This window comes from Haliotis cracherodii, unplaced genomic scaffold (assembly GCF_022045235.1).
Source record: "Haliotis cracherodii isolate W230 unplaced genomic scaffold, xgHalCrac1.p SCAF_18, whole genome shotgun sequence".
Lineage (NCBI taxonomy): Eukaryota > Metazoa > Mollusca > Gastropoda > Lepetellida > Haliotidae > Haliotis > Haliotis cracherodii.
Window position 1 is genome coordinate 10,772,120 of NW_027266273.1, and position 6,000 is coordinate 10,778,119.

The window sequence follows — 6,000 nt, forward strand, 5'->3', positions numbered from 1 at the left end:
ATCCATAGGTTGAGGAACAAAGTAAATCGCGGAGGATAACGCTATTTATATGATTGAACAACGCATCAAAACACCGGGAACTGAACACTCACTGCCCCTAGAGGCTTCTGGAGACTATAGTGACATTCACACTGGCATATAAGAAGAAAATCTGAGAAAATAAGCCAAAAAACCTGATTAGAGATCCGCTTCTTCTTTTCCGAGGAAAATGGAGTAGATTGAGACAGGTTTTCAGGTTGAGCGCATGTGGCAGGCAGAGTTCGTGACGTCATCAGCCATAGCAAACAATGTTACTGTGAGACTAGAAGATATAGATGATCATTCGGACATTCTCAAAAATATCACTGTTGCTTCATTGGTATCTGACATCATTCCTGAACATTTGTTGTCATTAATGTAAGGATCTACTGTCAGGATTTTGAAATTATGGACAAGCGTTTGACATTTCTTTGTTCAGTGAATGTATTTCTTTCTGCAGTGATTGGGGGACATGATATGATTCTCACCTTATTGCTAGTTTATTTGACGATTATTTGATTTGCGGTTTTCACTGCTATTTCTACGATATTTCAGCTTTCTAGTGCCACCCTACACTTGCGGTGGCAAGCTAGGCCGGGCTAGCCATTCCGACAAAGACTACAGTGTATTTTCCACCGAGTAAGCGAGATCACACATACAAGTATCAGATACTAGGGACTCCACGGAAAATTAGGCCGCATGTCGTACAAGCTTGCAGTTCATAGTGCGGGGCTGGTCTAAGTTGAAATTGGAGGGGGGTCGGGTTGTTTATTGTTAATTCGTTTTTCCTTTGTTGAGAAAAGTGAAATCATTCGTGCGTTACATCCTTAACGGAAGCCTAAACCAAGCAAGTTTCGTTTACCCAGTGATATTAATAATTCACTTCTGTTAAGACTAAACTGATATTTGACGAGTTGTTACGACCTGTCCCCCTCGTTTGCATTAGCATAAATTGTCATAATCTAATCCGGCAATCTATATTACTACCGACAATACGTTCCACCTATACATCTTGGAGGCTTTCAACAAACATAATGTAACAAACTGAATTTAGTTTAAGTTAATGATAGTGTAGATATATAACAAATGTCAATTTTGAACTAAAACAACGATCTAGCATGAATGCGTTAACATTTATATATATTTTTTATTGTGTTAAAAATATCATGAGTTGTTTTCTAAACTATTTATATATATTTATATGTTTTCTTTTTATTGCACACGTTAATCGACGTCAAACAATCCTTTTATAAAAATCCTGTATGTATTGACGTCAAATAAATCGCAGAGCTCGATTTGCACAACCATTTCTTTGTATTTTATTTATATACTTAGTGTTTAGTTTATTTTAATGTTACATATAAATAACATTCATACGTCTGAACTAGCATGGTACAGAACACACGATCTATTTCAGTTCTGGCAGATATTTAACGACTCTTGTCTGCTCATGGATATTACGAGCATCGGTGATAAGAGCGTGTTTTTGTGAGCGGTGTATGACATCACAAGTAAAGATGACGTCATCTTTGTTTGTGTCGTTCTCAGAGAACAGTCGAACATGTGCCTGAAATATATTGATTAAAATACACCGCGTATGTTTTTTCTCTCTCACTAAGCACTTTGTAGGTTTAAGCTGCTCTTCACACGCAGTCCTCCGCCATGAGTTTGGAATGTTTGCTTTTTTAAAAATCGAATTTCTTTAGTAAGCATAGTTGATTAAAATTAGAAAGCCAGATAGGTTATTTTGTGATGTTTGTTGTTTAACGCCCCACTCAGCAATATTCAGGTTATATTTTGAAAAAGACTTTAAAAGAAATAATTTTGTATCAATATATTTATAACTTTAATATTCGTGTAGAATAAAATATTCTTTTAACGAAATGTTATTGTATTAAACGTTTCTTGTGTAATTAATTACTTTAAACACGAATGAACCAATTTCAGTAAACGTTCCAATATTGAATGAATAGGCTACTTTGCATTAATACTTTGTCGGCAAGTACTATTACTTCAAACAAAGAGACGCACAATTACACCGTCCAATGACATCTCGCGTTTGTCACCCCTGGGTCAATGACAAGGCGGTAACCGCGAGGGGGTTCCGGCTAGGCAGGCGACTGTCAACAATAACTGTCGCTAATGATAGGTGGAATTTCATTAAGTGAAGGCTATTGTAGTTTACCCTGTCAAATACAACAAAAATGAGTTCTTGTTTCCGAACATAAAGTTATATCTGAACATATTGTTTTATTTTGTTTATTGATAGCAAAAATATTGTTTAAGATAATATTTGATATGTGCATTTGTGCTCTGACTGGCCGCAAATCTGCAAGTACTTTCCTAACGGAAGACCGTCCAATGTCGTGAAATATGTATCACCTTGTCGTGGAATATGTTGTCAATATAAACTTATAAACACAATCAAACATGTTCTCGAGCCGGCACAGGTCGAGTGGTGATGATACACTGATATTTTATGGGCTCTTCAACTGTTTTCATTCACACGCTGCGGTACACGCGATGTTGTCAACAAGTTTGTGTAAATCAACTGAACATTAACATGTTGGTTTGCGTGTCTCTGCGTTGAGTACCTTTTCAGTGTTGATATGTGCATATGAATGTGTTGTTTACCGTTCCCGTCTAAAATTAGTGTACAAACTGCATGGTTTAATCAGCAATTCAAACAGTACATTTTTGTTTTTATACCAATGCCGCTAGCGCGGTTATGCTAAATCAACAGCGATAACGTCTCGTTTTCCGACTAGTTACAATGTTGAGAGTCTGTCAATCGGTCGAGTTCACGAGTTCAATATTTTCAGAAATTTTTTTCTCAGTTTGTGTTAGAATATCAGGTCTCCCAGTAGGTTCCACCTGGTCAAAATAACGTGGCAAGCAGATGGCGTCATTTTATGTCATGGAGTCCGCACATGCCGGCCTGTTTGTATGGGTTTTTACATGACGGCGACTGGCCAATCAGATAGCTGGGTTTTATTGGGAGTAAAGGTAAATGTATTCCTGAATGTTTATATGAATAGATTAACATCCTTACACCCTGCACGGATTGCCCAGGCGCCTAAGGCGCCACAAGTTGCTGTGCAGAGTTGCGTCCCTTAGGGGTGCCAGAAACCCATGAACGTGGGTTCGACACACGGTGTGCCTTCAGTATAAATCTAGGTTTGTCAGCACCATACCTGTCCTCGTGGGTGTCACCAAAGTGAGACCTGCACCACTTTGGACTTTTCCCCCACATCAATCTGACACGCTGTCATGCAACATAAATAGTGTTTAAAGCGGCGTTAATTACATGGTCTCAAATATTAAAATCTTTAAGTGTAAAACTTGAACCACAGCGCAAGCTCTTCCTCATTTTCGAAAAGTAAATGATACAGCATCTACGCTCAATACAATTTCTCCCGAATACCTGTCTTGAGAGCAACATCTGTTTAATGTATCGTGAAAAAGCGTTCTTTTTAATAAACATGAAAATAAGTTGGTTTTTTTATTTTGAAATTTGTATCTTTAAGCATAGAATTTTGCTATACGTTACTATATCCACTCTAATAGGGGATGCGCATTATTGTGTTAAAGTGTTTCACGTCTAATTGTATACAGATGTTAGTAATAACCTTTTCAACAACAACGATTTTCTTTTAGTATAACACAACGAAATAAACCAAATTAGAGATTATTTAATAGTTTGTTGAACATTTATTGATCAAGTACGGCAAAACCGACAATGATCATAACATCGTAATGGAATATATATGATAAGTAGAAAATGAAAGGAAATATATTTCGTCGTTTTTTAATTATTTTTGTCGACCATGCATAGAAAACATATACATGTATGTAAATTAACTCACATTGCTGCAGGTACGCATATTTTCTTTATGTGAATTTTGCTCTCCTGACCTTTCTTCCTCAAATACCCTAAATTGGCCCGGCGTTCATCTGTCTCTTTATATATGGGACAATGAGACCGCCACCCTCGTCTGTAGTTAGAGCCGGCAACGTTGGGTCTTAATGACAGGGGAACATTTGTAGCGCGGGGGGTGGGGTGCAGAGGCGTGCTGTGGTACCCTGGGTAGTCATTCTGCTCGCAGTCACACATCGTTTCTAATTACTCACACTGAAAGCTCGTCAGAAGAGAGGTGTGTTGCAGGTGACACGAGATTAGCTTTGACAATTTAGGTTGGCTGTGACAATCATCCCTATTTAACGCTGCCACTGGTGGTGGAGCAGGAAGTCCCGTCAAACACTATATATAACGCCGCACTACTATAAGGTGACAAGAATTCCGCCACTCTCTCTATATATTTGTTTGTTTGTTTGTTTGTTTCTTTGTCTGTTTAAGACGAAACTTATAGAGAAGTATGTACGTTGAGGTTTCAAATGTGTACCAATTAATGACAAAACTAACAATCGGCCAAGTGTTACCACAGAGTGTCTTTATTCTTATCACGATATGCTGCACGTGATTTCCAGACTTTACATGTTTAAATGGTGCATCTCGAGTCATGGATCTATGTGATGCGTTCATGGGTATCGGTTCACTCAACATTCCAGTATGTTCGTTTGTACATCGAACCATTGTAATATCTATTGAAAAGGAGTAAGTCTTCATATATTACCCAACATGTATTGTATTCGCGGTCCCTTTGATGGTGAGTATGTATATATATCGCTGGAGTATATATATAGATGGATATTGCTTGATGCATGTCATCGTATCCCAATCATATCCCAAGTTCATGATGTCAGTCACTGGATTGTCGGGTCCAGAGTGGCTGGACTTCCTGCCCAGTTGTAGCAGTGCGGTGTTTTGAAATGAGTGACGGGAATTTGTTTTATTTTCAAAGATGAGATTTGTTTTCTTTTCTACTCTGTTTATATATATATATTTGTGATCCTGACATACATTAGCGAAAAAGGTGGTACCAGGGTGATCATATTTTATATTTTAGTCTAGTAAAAATAAATCCTCATTATTCAATGAATACACTATATATATATATATCTTCTTGTTGACACCTGAAGATCCGGGTTGGAGTAGGTCTTCAGCAACCTATGCTTGCTGTAAAAGGCGACTATGCTTGTCGTAAGAGGCGACTAACGGGATCGAGTGGTCAGGTTCGCTGACTTTGTTGAAGCACGTCATCGTTTCCCAATTGTGTGGATCGTTGCTCTTCATGTCAAACACTGGATTGTCTGGTCTAGACTCGATTATTTACAGACTGTCATATAGCTGGAATATTGCTGAGTGCGGCGTTAAACAACAAACAAACAATACTTGTTGTTATTTGTATACTTGGGGTACCAACATACTGCACATAACTGCTCTCCTAGGAAGCAGAAGAACTTTCTTCGTGTGATTTCCAAACATCAACATCTTCGTACACTGACCAAATAATTAATTAAGTTCTGTGGTATGATACACATTACCCGTTGCTGTATTCAAACACAAACGAACACATGATAACGATAACCCACACAATGGAAATGGTAATAAAGCCCTCCACTGAAATAGCACATATTTTAACATACGAAGACAAACATATCGGGGTTCATAAAATAAACATATATGCCCAAGGGTAATATCAGGTAACGAGGCAACAGTGTATTGTTTCCGAATGACGGCACACTATAGAAACGACGTAACAGCTGAAGATTGTGACAAATTGTGGTTCCACTGCTGTTGCGACTTGCTGTCCTTATAAGTAAACACTAAAATTCGTTTCTGTATGAAGACATCTTCTTCGGTAATAAATAGAACATTATATTCGTTTATGCCATACTATGTTTACGACACCCCTCGCACCCCCTCGGGAAATACCGGAATTTAGACACCCGTGTCGTAAAAATAGTATGACATAAACACTCATATAATATTCTATATATATTACCCATTTTTATTTTATGGAATAACTTTCCGATATTTGTACATGTGCATTTCACGATTCTCAATGCTGATTGGTCAGT

General features: G+C 37.9%; 1 protein-coding gene across 19 annotated transcripts in view; it reads right to left on the bottom strand.

Annotated features, from left to right (window-relative positions):
- The window catches only part of LOC139465761 (bromodomain adjacent to zinc finger domain protein 2B-like), a 110,790-nt gene extending 110,532 nt beyond the window's left edge, over window positions 1-258 (bottom strand). For all 19 annotated transcript variants that reach the window (XM_071247648.1, XM_071247642.1, XM_071247647.1 and 16 more), the window contains exon 1: window positions 174-258. The gene's annotated coding sequence lies outside the window, so the exon portion shown is untranslated. The remainder of the gene's footprint in view (window positions 1-173) is intronic.
- Between the last annotated feature and the right edge of the window lie 5,742 nt (window positions 259-6,000).